Source organism: Rattus norvegicus, chromosome 10, assembly GCF_021556685.1.
Source record: "Rattus norvegicus strain SHRSP/BbbUtx chromosome 10, alternate assembly SHRSP_T2T, whole genome shotgun sequence".
In the NCBI taxonomy this organism is placed as follows: domain Eukaryota; kingdom Metazoa; phylum Chordata; class Mammalia; order Rodentia; family Muridae; genus Rattus; species Rattus norvegicus.
In genome coordinates, this window is record NC_141543.1 from 7,640,037 (window position 1) to 7,652,834 (window position 12,798).

The 12,798-nt window shown below is 45.2% G+C and overlaps 1 pseudogene across 1 annotated transcript in view; it reads left to right on the forward strand.

The window, feature by feature from the left end:
* Positions 1–6,618: 6,618 nt before the first annotated feature.
* Abcc1-ps1 (ATP binding cassette subfamily C member 1, pseudogene 1) overlaps positions 6,619–12,798 on the forward strand; it is a 54,129-nt pseudogene continuing 47,949 nt past the window's right edge. The window contains exons 1-4 of the transcript XR_015631373.1: positions 6,619–6,863; positions 8,141–8,266; positions 10,738–10,875; positions 12,166–12,343. The product of XR_015631373.1 is annotated as an ATP binding cassette subfamily C member 1, pseudogene 1 (transcript). The remainder of the gene's footprint in view (positions 6,864–8,140; positions 8,267–10,737; positions 10,876–12,165; positions 12,344–12,798) is intronic.

The window sequence follows — 12,798 nt, forward strand, 5'->3', positions numbered from 1 at the left end:
TTTCTTCAGTGTCTTGAAGTTCTTATTGTACAAATCTTTTACTTGCTTGGTTAAAGTCACACCGAGGTACTTTATATTATTTGGGTCTATTATGAAGGGTGTCGTTTCCCCTATTTCTTTCTCGGCTTGTTTCTCTTTTGTGTAGAGGAAGGCTACTGATTTATTTGAGTTAATTTTATACCCAGCCACTTTCCTGAAGTTGTTTATCAGCTTTAGTAGTTCTCTGGTGGAACTTTTGGGATCACCTAAATAAACTATCATATCATCTGCAAATAGTGATATTTTGACTTCTTCTTTTCCGATCTGTATCCCCTTGACCTCCTTTTGTTGTCTGATTGCTCTGGCTAGAACTTCAAGAATATATTGAATAAGTAGGGAGAGAGTGGGCAGCCTTGTCTAGTCCCTGATTTTAGTGGGATTGCTTCAAGTTTCTCTCCATTTAGTTTAATGTTAGCAACTGGTTTGCTGTATATGGCTTTTACTATGTTTAGGTATGGGCCTTGAATTCCTATTCTTTCCAGGACTTTTATCATGAAGGGGTGTTGAATTTTGTCAAATGCTTTCTCAGCATCTAATGAAATGATCATGTGGTTTTGTTCTTTCAGTTTGTTTATATAATGGATCATGTTGATGGTTTTCCGTATATTAAACCATCCCTGCATGCCTGGGATGAAGCCTACTTGATCATGGTGGATGATTGTTTTGATGTGCTCTTGGATTCGGTTTGCCAGAATTTTATTGAGTATTTTTGCGTCGATATTCATAAGGGAAATTGGTCTGAAGTTCTCTTTCTTTGTTGGGTCTTTGTGTGTTTTAGGTATAAGAGTAATTGTGGCTTCATAGAAGGAATTCGGTAGTGCTCCATCTGTTTCAATTTTGTGGAATAGTTTGGATAATATTGGTATGAGGTCTTCTATGAAGGTTTGATAGAATTCTGCACTAAACCCGTCTGGACCTGGGCTCTTTTTGGTTGGGAGACCTTTAATGACTGCTTCTATTTCCTTAGGAGTTATGGGGTTGTTTAACGGGTTTATCTGTTCCTGATTTAACTTTGGTACCTTGTATTTGTCTAGGAATTGTCCATTTCCTGTAGATTTTCAAGTTTTGTTGAATATAGGCTTTTATATTAAGATCTGATGATTTTTTGAATTTCCTCTGAATCTGTAGTTATGTCTCCCTTTTCATTTCTGATTTTGTTAATTTGGACACACTCTCTGTGTCCTCTCGTTAGTCTGGCTAAGGTTTATCTATCTTGTTGATTTTCTCAAAGAACCAACTTTTGGTTCTGTTGATTCTTTCTATGGTCCTTTTTGTTTCTACTTGGTTGATTTCAGCTCTGAGTTTGATTATTTCCTGCCTTGTACTCCTCCTGGGTGTATTTGCTTCTTTTTGCTCTAGAGCTTTTAGGTGTGCTGTCAAGCAGGTGACATATGCTCTTTCCTGCTTCTTTCTGCAGGCACACAGCGCTATGAGTTTTCCTCTTAGCACAGCTTTCATTGTGTCCCATAAATTTGGGTATGTTGTACCTTCATTTTCATTAAATTCTAAAAAGTTTTTAATTTCTTTCTTTATTTCTTCCTTGACTAGGTTATCATTGAGTAGAGCATTGTTCAATTTCCAAGTATATGTTGGCATTCTTCCCTTATTGTTATTGAAGACCAGTTTTAGGCCGTGGTGGTCTGATAGCACGCATGGGATTAATTCTATCTTTCTGTACCTGTTGAGGCCCGTTTTTTGACCAACTATATCGTCAATTTTGGAGAAAGTACCATGAGGAGCTGAGAAGAAGGTATATCCTTTTGCTTTAGGATAGAATGTTCTATAAATATCTGTTAAGTCCATTTGGCTCATGACTTCTCTTAGTCTGTCTACGTCTCTGTTTAATTTCTGTTTCCATGATCTGTGCATTGATGAGAGTGGGGTGTTGAAATCTCCCACTATTATTGTGTGAGGTGCAATGTGTGTTTTGAGCTTTAGTAAGGTTTCTTTTACGTATGTAGGTGCCCTTGTATTTGGGGCATAGATATTTAGGATTGAGAGTTCATCTTGGTGGATTTTTCCTTTGATGAATATGAAGTGTCCTTCCTTATCTTTTTTGATGACTTTTAATTGAAAATTGATTATATTTGACATTAGAATGGCTACTCCAGCTTGCTTCTTCTGACCATTTGGTTGGAAAGTTGTTTTCCAGCCTCTCACTCTGAGGTAGTGTCTGTCTTTGTCTCTGAGGTGTGTTTCCTGTAGGCAGCAGAATGCAGGGTCCTTGTTGCGTATCCAGTTTGTTAATCTATGTCTTTTTATTGGGGAGTTGAGGCCATTGATGTTGAGAGATATTAAGGAATAGTGATTATTGCTTCCTGTTATATTCATATTTGGATGTGAGGTTATGTTTTTGTGCTTTTCTTCTCTTTGTTTTGTTGCCAAGACGATTAGTTTCTTGCTTCTTCTAGGGTATATCTTGCCTCCTTATGTTGGGCTTTACCCTTTATTATCCTTTGTAGTGCTGGATTTGTAGAAAGATATTGTGTAAATTTGGTTTTGTCATGGAATATCTTGGTTTCTCCATCTATGTCAATTGAGAGGTTTGCAGGATACAGTAACCTGGGCTGGCATTTGTGTTCTCTTAGGGTCTGTATGACATCTGTCCAGGATTTTCTGGCCTTCATAGTCTCTGGCGAAAAGTCTGGTGTGATTCTGATAGGTCTGTCTTTATATGTTACTTGACCTTTTTCCCTTACTGCTTTTAATATTCTTTCTTTATTTTGTGCGTTTGGTGTTTTGAATATTATGTGATGGGAGGTGTTTCTTTTCTGGTCCAATCTATTTGGAGTTCTGTAGGCTTCTTGTATGTCTATGGGTATCTCTTTTTTTAGGTTAGGGAAGTTTTTTTCCATGATTTTGTTGAAGAAATTTACTGGTCCTTTGAGCTGGGAGTCTTCACTCTCTTCTATACCTATTATCCTTAGGTTTGATCTTCTCATTGAGTCCTGGATTTCCTGTATGTTTTGGACCAGTAGCTTTTTCTGCTTTACATTATCTTTGACAGTTGAGTCAATGATTTCTATGGAATCTTCTGCTCCCAAGATTCTCTCTTCCATCTCTTGTATTCTGTTGGTGAAGCTTGTATCTAAAGCTCCTTGTCTCTTCTTTTGGTTTTCTATAGCCAGGGTTGTTTCCATGTGTTCTTTCTTGATTGCTTCTATTTCCATTTTTAATTCCTTCAACTGTTTGATTGTGTTTTCCTGGAATTCTTTCAGGGATTTTTGTGTCTCCTCTCTATGGGTTTCTACTTGTTTATTTATGTTTTCCTGGAATTCTTTCAGGCATTTTTGCGATTCCTCTCTGTAGGCTTCTACTTGTTCTCTAAGGGAGTTCTTCACGTCTTTCTTGAAGTCCTCCAACATCATGATCAAATATGATTTTGAAACTAGATCTTGCTTTTCTGGTGTGTTTGGATATTCCATGTTTATTTTGGTGGGAGAATTGGGCTCCGATGATGCCATGTAGTCTTGGTTTCTGTTGCTCGGATTCCTGTGCTTGCCTCTCTCCATCAGATTATCTCTAGTGTTACTTTGTTCTGCTATTTCTGACAGTGGCTAGACTGTCCTATAAGCCTGTGTGTCAGGAGTGCTGTAGACCTGTTTTCCTGTTTTCTTTCAGCCAGTTATGGGGACAGAGTGTTGTGCTTTCGGGCGTGTAGTTTTTCCTCTCTACAGGTCTTCAGCTGTTCCTGTGGGCCTGTGTCTTGAGTTCACCAGGCAGGTCACTTGCAGCAGAAAAGTTGGTCTTACCTGTGGTCCCGAGGCTCAAGTTTGCTCTCGGGGTGCTGCCCAGGAGCTCTCTGAGGCGGCAGCAACCAGGAAGATATGCGCCGCCCTTTCCAGGAGCTTCTGTGCACTCGGGTTCCAGATGGCGTTTGGTGTTTTCCTCTGGCGTCCGAGATGTGTGTGCAGAGTGCAGTCTCTTCTGGTTTCCCAGGCGTGTCTGCCTCTCTGAAGGTTTAGCTCTCCCTTCCACGGGATTTGGGTGCAGAGAACTGTTTATCCGGTCTGTTTCCTTCAGGTTCCGGCGGTGTCTCAGGCGCGGGGGTCCTGCTGCTCCTGGGCCCTCCTCTACGGGAACCCAGAGGCCGTATACAGTTTCCTCTTGGGCCAGGGATGTGAGCAGGGGTGGGCAGTGTTGGTGGTCTCCTCCGCTCTGCAGCCTCGGGAGTGCTGGCCTACACTTTAAATAAACCTATGACTGGCCACTTTGAATTCTAGAAATTACCTTACACAGACAGATGCATGCTTGCCATACGGGACCTGCTGTGTTCTTTATGTCATGCTGTGTTGTTTATTTGCAGGGTTGGATGGAGTGAGGGAGTGGGAGGTGGAATCAAAGATTGCCATGTGTAGTTTGACATAGTGGTTGTTTCCATGAACAAGGGCACTCTTAATCAAATGAGGAAAACAGGGCATGACAGCAGGGGACTGCCTTCTATCGGACCACAGAACATTCCCAGGGTTTTTGTTACAGATGCACCAGGTGTCTTCTGTATCAACGACAAGGTAGCAACAGGAAGTTGACGATGGTTGGCTCTAGAAAAAAAATACCAGGGCACTGGGAATGGTTAGAAACAGCTTAGGGCAAAACCTCTCATGTTTCTCTCTCTCTTCCTTTCTCTTAACCCCTTCTCTCCCTCTCGTCTTTCTCACTTCCTTCTTTTTTCCTTTCACCCTTTCTCTTTCTTCCCCTTTCCCTCCCTCTCTCCAAAAGAAATGAAAATGTCAAGAATTAGGCATATCTTGTCAGTGATTTCTCTAGGCCAGTGTGGTTGCACATGCCTTTATTCCCAGCATTCTGAAGCAGAGGCAGGCAAATCACTTTGAGTTTGAGGCTATCATGGTCTACATAGTGAGCCAGAGCCAGAGCCAGAGAGCCAGAGAGCCCGAGAATGCCAGAGAAAGAGCCAGAGAGAGCCAGAGAGAGAGAGCCTGTGAAGGACCAGAAAGTACCAAAAGAGAGAGAGGGGTTGTAGGTAAATTGTTGTGTGCCTGGATAGGTAATGGATGGTTGTACAGGTGGAGAGGTAGACACACAGACAGGTAGGAGACAGGGTCGTGATGGGTAGGCATGCGGGATATGTGGATATAGTAGCAGCCTGCTGTCGTGGGAGGATTGTGCAGATCCAGTAGCTGGGTTTGAATGCTACTCCAGTGGTCCAAGCACTGAGTAACACGCTCTGCGTTGCCATCAAAAAGAGGAGATGGTGGGGTTGGGGATTTAGCTCAGCGGTAGAGCCCTTGCCTAGGGAGCACAAGGCCCTGGGTTCGGTCCCCAGCTCCGGAAAAAAAGAAAAAAAAAAAAGAGGAGATGGTAAAGGACTGAATTCATAGTCTTAAAGGAGAGGACATTTTATTATTTCATTTTATATTATTTTTTTAGACAGGGTCTCACTAGTATTCCTGGCTATCCTGGTACTCAACTATGTTGTCTAGGCTGGTCTCAGGCTCACAGAGGCTCACTTGCCTCTGCCTCCCAAGTACTGGGATTAAAGGTGTGACCATCACATGCAGCCCAATGGTTTATGTATTACATTAGAATTGTGACTTCAGTAAGATGGTTCAGTGGATAAAGGTGCTGTCACACACACACACACACACACACACACACACACACACACACACACACACACACTCAGTAAAATGTTAGAAGTTGTGTTGTATTGCCAGGTGTGGTGGTGCACATCTTTAATCCCAGCACTTGTGAGGCAGAGGTAGGTGGATCTCTGTGAGTTCAAGGTCAGCCTGGTCTACATAGTAAATTCTAGGGTAGTAGGGATGTTACAGAAAGAAATCCTGTCTCAAAAAAACCCAAACAACAACAGCAAAAGTTGTGCTGTGTAAACATATGTGGCTCACATGTTTATGTATACATGTGGAAGCCAGAGGACATCCTCAATTGTCATTTTAACTGTCATTCAAAAATCAAATGTCTTTGATTTAAAAATAGTATAATTTAATATATATGAGTACACTGCTCCTCTCTTCAGACACACCAGAAGAGGGCACCAGATCCCATTACAGATGGTTGTGAGCTACCATGTGGTTGCTGGGAATTGAACTCAGGACTTCTGAAGGAACAGTCAGTGCTCTTAACTGCTGAGCCATCTCTCCAGCCCAAACTTTTTTTTTAAGTGTGGGTTCTGGGCTTGAACTCGGATCCTAATGCTTGCTCAACAAGTGTTTACCCACTGAGCCATCACCTCTGCTCCCGACAGTACCATTTTCTGTGAACATCTAGCATCGGAATGCACACATAGTACTGGCATTTGGGCATTATGTGTGCTGAACCATCAAGGTAAAGGTCTGGGGTCTTTAGTGTATGAAGCAAGCATGCAAATGATCTGTATGATGCCCAGGTTCTTCAGGTTCGAGGGATCAAGGTCCCCTCAGGTGACAGCCTCCCCCATCTTGTGAGCAGGGGACTTGCAGCAGCCCTAAGACCACCTCTTCTTTGCTCCTGTGACTTGGTGTTCAAGCTCTCTGGTCACTGACCCTTTGAAGTTTGCATACTTGTGCGAGATCCCTGGATATAGGAATCATGATCTATTTCTTTGAACCTACAGCAGCAGGATTGGAATCCTGTGAGTCCCTGTTCCTTCATTGTGTGACAGCGCCCTTTGCATGTGCTTGTGTTCCCAGGATTGGAATGTCACATGGCACACCAGCAACCCTGACTTTACCAAGTGCTTTCAGAATACGGTCCTCACATGGGTGCCTTGTTTCTACCTCTGGTCCTGTTTCCCCCTCTACTTCCTCTATCTCTCTCGACATGACCGGGGCTACATCCAGATGACACACCTCAACAAAGCCAAAACTGTAAGTCACCTGGTGTCCCTCTGGGGTGGGGCATCCAGATACTTGTGTAGCACAGGTTAGCCTTGTGTAAAGAAGACAGAAGAATGTGCTAGATCAAGGCTGGGAATTTGGAGGCAAGCATATTCATATCATATTCATATCAGGCCACAGGACATTTGAGTGAAATCCTTAACCTCCATTGCCTCAGTTTCCCTGTGTTTACACTGGGGAAGATGGAAACTTTCTCAGGGGAGTCTCATAAGCTCTTTGTTTACTAAAGCAATTTCCTTGTATTTATTTATTTTGGCTGTGGAAGTATTTTCAGGGCCGAGAGGATGGCTCACTGGATAAAGTACTGCGCAATGTGAGGACCAGAATCCCTGTGAACATTGAGGTGGAAACAGAAATTCCCTGGGCAGGCTGGCTAGCCAGACTATCTGGAAAGGGATCCCAGGCTCAAATAAGAGACACTGAGTCAGGAGTAGAGTGAAAGGTGCCTCAGTGGGCACCTGTACCTACACACATGTGTGTCTCCCCACACAAGTACAAACATGACATTAACATGCTGAAAAGGTTATGGTCCTGAAATTATTTTAGGTTATAGGGAGACTGCAAGAATAATACCAGAGCCTGTGCTGGCCCCTCTGCCTGAGGCTCCTATTGGCCAGCCTTTCCACTCCTGTCATTTGTTTCTTTCTTAGTCTCTGCTTTCTCCATATGTACATATTTCGGTCATTTTTTTTTTTAATTTGGCCATCAGTGAAGAGGTGACATGCCCTTGTGTTCTCTAATTCTTTATTTTTATTTCTTTGAGGCAGGTTCCTACTTTGGAACCCAGGCTGGCCTGAGATCCCCTGCCTTTGCCCCTTCCTTCATTCTAGGGTTTCAGATCACTATGCCTGGCTTGTCCATCATTCATTAGTGTTTCTTTCCTCAAATTGGACTGTTCTTTTATTAAGTATCACCAGTGACAGGTAGGGATAGAACCATCTTGGAGTTGTGACTAGAGGTCAGATTCTGAGCAAGGTACTAGGGGTATGAGAATTAAACAGCTGGGAACGGTGGAATAAACCTCTCATCCTAGGACCTGGGGGGCTAAGGCAGGAAAATCCGGAGTTCAAAGCCAGCCTGGGCTCCATAGTGAGGCCCTGTCATGAAGAAAGAGAAAGGGTAAGAAGCTGACTCTTTATCTGAGAACCTTGGAGGTTAGCTGGTGTCCTCATGGTGACATTTTTGGGGTGCTCAGAGAGATCCCAGGATTGCTGCTGAAACATGTCATGATGTCCCTTTTCTTCTAGGCCTTAGGATTCTTTCTGTGGATCATCTGCTGGGCAGACCTCTTCTACTCTTTCTGGGAAAGAAGTCAGGGAATGCTCCTAGCCCTGGTACTACTGGTCAGCCCGACACTGCTAGGCATCACCATGGTGAGGGTTGGCTGGTGGGGCTGGCAGCAAGAAATGGAGGATGTGGGCTGTGGTGTGGCTGAGTGGTAGAGTGTTTGCCTGGCATGAGCAAGGTCATGAGTTCCATCAATAAAAGAGAAGCTGAGTTGTGAGCCAAACATGGTGGCACATGCTTTCATTCTAGCACTTGGAGAGATGTGGAGGGCAAGGCCAGTCTGGCTGTAATAGTGAACTTGAGGCCAGCCTGGGCTATATGGGAGCCTTGTTTCACAAAACCAAGAAATAGGGGCTAGAGAGATGCTCAGTGGCTAAAAGTGCTTGCTGTTCCTGCAGAGGACTCAGATTTGGTTCTACCATGTACATTGAGTGGCTCACAACCCTTTGTAATGCAAGCTGTAGGGGAATCCTCTTCAGACCTTGCGGGTACTCGAATATATTTGGTATACACATAGACGCATACACATACCAATAAATAAAAATAAAATATCTGAAAGGAACAAAACTTAAACCTAAAACCAATACACAATACTGAAGAAATGGCTCAGAGGATAAAGATGCTAGTGGTATAAATCCCATGCAAAGGAGGGAGAAGGGAACCATCTATGTGCTCTGACTTCCACATGTTCATTATGGCGTGTGTGCACACACACAATAATAAAACATCTTAAAACCTCTAAAACAAAACATGCAGAATCTCTAATGTTAGGGAAGCCGTCAGCAGCAGCTGTGTTGCCTACCCTGACCTGCAGCTCTCTGCATCTTTAAGTGCAGCTCACAGAATGTCATTTATAGGAGTTTTTCAGGAGTGGTGGACTGGGAGTCCTCGAGAAGGCTTTAGGGACGTAATGTAAGAATGGCCCCTAGGATCCTACATGTAAGCAACACAGACAGCTGTGACTTTAAATTTACAGATAGACGGTGAGTGTGTTTGAGTCTGGTAGGACTCTTGGTATTGTGCTTGAGCTCGAGGTCATTTTAGAGTGGGACAGGCACCATGTGTCTCCTCTTACAGGTGAGAGGCCCAGGACTGTGGATGAGGTCATGGGTAGCTGAGCCACACTTGGGTCCTGTGCGAAACCCAGGAGGGTTTTAGAGAGCAGAGACCTTGGCAGCTGGAAGAAGAGGAGGAAGAGCAAGCTTAGAGCAGACTTGGGGGCAGAGAATCAGTTTATCTGAAGGGTTGGAGCTGAAAGGACATATACAGGGAAGAACAGGCTGTAAGTCAGGAACAGTGGAGGCTCAGGAGGGAGGGGTGGTGACAACGAAGACACGGTGGTGCTGACGGCTGTGTTAACCAGGTGTCAGGCACAAGACTAACTCCTGAATGACCTATGTTCATGTATTTGCACATTCTTCTCATGTTGTAGTTAAGTGAGTGGAAGTCCAGAGAAGTGAAGGAGGTGGGCCAAGGTCACAAAGCCAGGAAATGGTAGAGCCACATTCCCATGCTGCTCTGATGTCTGTGATGGCTCTTGGCTTATTTTCTGGCTCTCTGGCTGGGCTCGATTCCTTGCGGGCACTTAGCAAACATATTCTTGCCCTGACTATGTGTGAGATAAAAATGTGTGGCCTGGCTGAGCACAAAGAGATCAAATGGTGTCTCTATAAAAGACTAAAGCTGTGTGTCCTGGTCTGTGGAGATCTGAGCAGGGAGCTCTGAACTTGGATCTGGGGCTCGTACTTAAGGAAACTTCAGTGAAGGGAAGAAGAGTGGAGCTGAAGCCCAAAGGGTAAATAGGATGAAGGGACTGAGGGCAGAGGACCATTCTGTTGAGAGCAGCAGATCCAACATTCAGGGTAAGGAAGAAATGGAGGCTTGGCCTGAGTGCCTGGGACAGGCATGGAGAGGAGGAGATGAGAGAGGATGTTCCAGTAGGAGGTAGAGGACCCCAAGGCACTGCAGCCTCACAGTGAGTGGGGTCTGCTCTGCATTGTCTCCTCTCAAAGCTGGATCTCACCTCTAAACTGAGCTTTCCTCACATCCCTGTTCGGGTCTTACTGGAATCCCGTGACTCAGGGACTGGAGGACGGCTTAGTCGTTAAGAGCACTTGCTGCATAAGCATTAAGAGCTGTTCAGATCTCCAGCACCCATGTAAAAAGTCTGGCGTGCCACACATATCTTTAATTGGAAAGCAGAGGCAGCTTGGTAACCAACCTAGCTCTAAATTAAATGAGAGGTTCTGTGTCAAGAGAATAAGGCAGAGAGTGAGAGAGCAGAATACTCAGAATCATCCTCTGGACTCCGCCCAAGTGCACCCATGCAGACATGTGCATATATACTACACACTGTCACACGATACACACAGATAATAAAAAGAAAGATACCTTTAGAAAATGACTACAGCTCTTTAGGTAGCTGCTGTGGTACCGTTGTGACTGGGCTAAGGCCTCCTCTCCAGGCAGCTCTTGGACCCCTGAGACATGCTTACTCAGACACCATGGGACCCTGCAGTCCTGCCTCTCTAACCTCTTGTATACTTTTCCCTTCCAGCTGCTCGCCACCTTTTTAATTCAGTTTGAGCGAAGGAAAGGAGTCCAGTCCTCAGGGATAATGCTTACTTTCTGGCTTGTAGCCCTACTCTGCGCCCTTGCCATCTTGAGATCTAAGATCATCTCTGCCTTAAAAAAGGTAATCGGGAGAGATGCTTCCTCCATTTTGTATGGTCATGTGTTGCCATGGGAATCACAGGTTGGGGACCAAATAGGTTCTGCTGCTTTTCCAGGAACATCTCTACTCTAGACCCTTCTTCCTGTCTACAGGCAAATGCTAACTCACACTACACTTCTGTCTGTAGTGCCTCTGTAAGCTGGCCGGGTTGGAGCTGAGCTGAGCTGGGAGCTATGTTTGCCCAGTGGCTGCTCCCCAAGTACCCTAGACATGTTGACCTTGGTGCTACCAACTGTAACTCTGACAGGAAGTTGTTGAGGCTGGCTCCTTGTGCCACTCTCAAAACATTTGAAGAGTATACACTTCTTGGCTAGTCTGTCATTTCTCATTATCTGGGAGCTAGAGACTGGCAAGAGCATGGAGGAGGATGGAGGGAGGGAGCATGGAGGAGGGAGGATAGATGTGGAGCACTTATGAAAGAACAAGGACAGTGGACAGGGACAGTGGCTGGCACGGTTGAGTTTGTATTTTCCTAAGTGCTTCTTCAGGGACTGCACATTTCTCATGAATAATCTGAGGACCATGGCCCAGTGACTCTGATGAGGCACCTGTACCTCAGCACTGACAAGTGGACAGAGGCTTCTTCATTGTGGGACACTCTCCTGTGCTTTGTAGGATATCTAGGGCCATCCTGGCCTCCATGCCCTTAGCTCCTGGTGTGTCAGGAGCTAATGTCAAACATTCCCAGAATCCACTAGAATTGTTGTCTGGCAGGCAAAACCACCCTTGGTGGAGGACTACTGGTAAGTTCAGCAGTGGAGAAGCCAGGGCATAGAAAGGTTAAGTAAATGGATAAGGTCCCATAGCCAGAAGGAGCAGAGCAGATGTATTCCACTCCCTGCTGTCAAGGAACAGGAGATGGAGCCACCTTCCTTCTGTTTTGTTTTCAGGGGAGGGAAATGTGAGGAGGTCTGTGGCAGGGGAGGTGGCTGTCTGCAGCCTGCTCTTTGGGCTTATCTTAATCCTTTTTCTCTTGCTGTAACCAAATCCATATTCGGGCTGATTAAGAGAAAACAGAGGTTTATTGAGCTTGTAGTTCTGAAGGCTGAGAGGTCTGAGGTTTTGGGGCAGCATCTGGAGAAGGCTTTGCTGGCAGATTTCCTGCAGAGGCCCATGATAGGCCATTTCCCGCCATCATGGCCCCTTGCCACTGAACACCATTACCTGTGACTTGAGGATTTGATGAATCATATGTACCCTGCCTTCAGGGAAGATTATGTTAATCTGTGTCCCTGTCTTCTCCCCTCTAAGGATGCTCAAGTGGACATGTTTCGAGATTCTGCATTCTATCTGTACTTCACCCTCATGTTCATTCAGCTCGTGCTGTCCTGCTTCTCAGACAGCTCACCCTTGTTCTCTGAAACTGTCCGTGACCCGGTAAGTGTGACCCAGGCATGTATGCCCAGGTGGAGAGAAATAGGCAGTTGCAGCTAACTCTGATTCAGGTCCTGAACCCAACACCATCTAGGTACTCGTTCTGAGTCCCACTTCACCAATGCAGACTCACATTCCTTTCTTGTGGAAGCCCATAGCAAAACCATTCTTCTCACTTGTCAGGCAGAAACCTGTGCTTGGATATACCAGTGTCCTGGGCTGCGCCTTACAAGCCAGCTGGCAACTTTTACTTAGCATGGTGATTTTAGAAAATGTGAGTAGAACCCACAGTGAGATCCAACTGCCCAGGCTTTCTAGAAAAATGGGAAATTTTGGTAGATTAAGGCCATGGTCCTCAGGGCTGTAGGTGGTAGGAGGTAGGGCTGGGGCTGGGGCTGGGGCTGGGGCTGGGGCTGGGGCTGGGGCTGGGGCTGGGGCTGGGGCTGGGGCTGGGGCTGGGGCTGGGGCTGGGGCTGGGGCTGGGGTTCCACATTATTTTAGATCGTGATT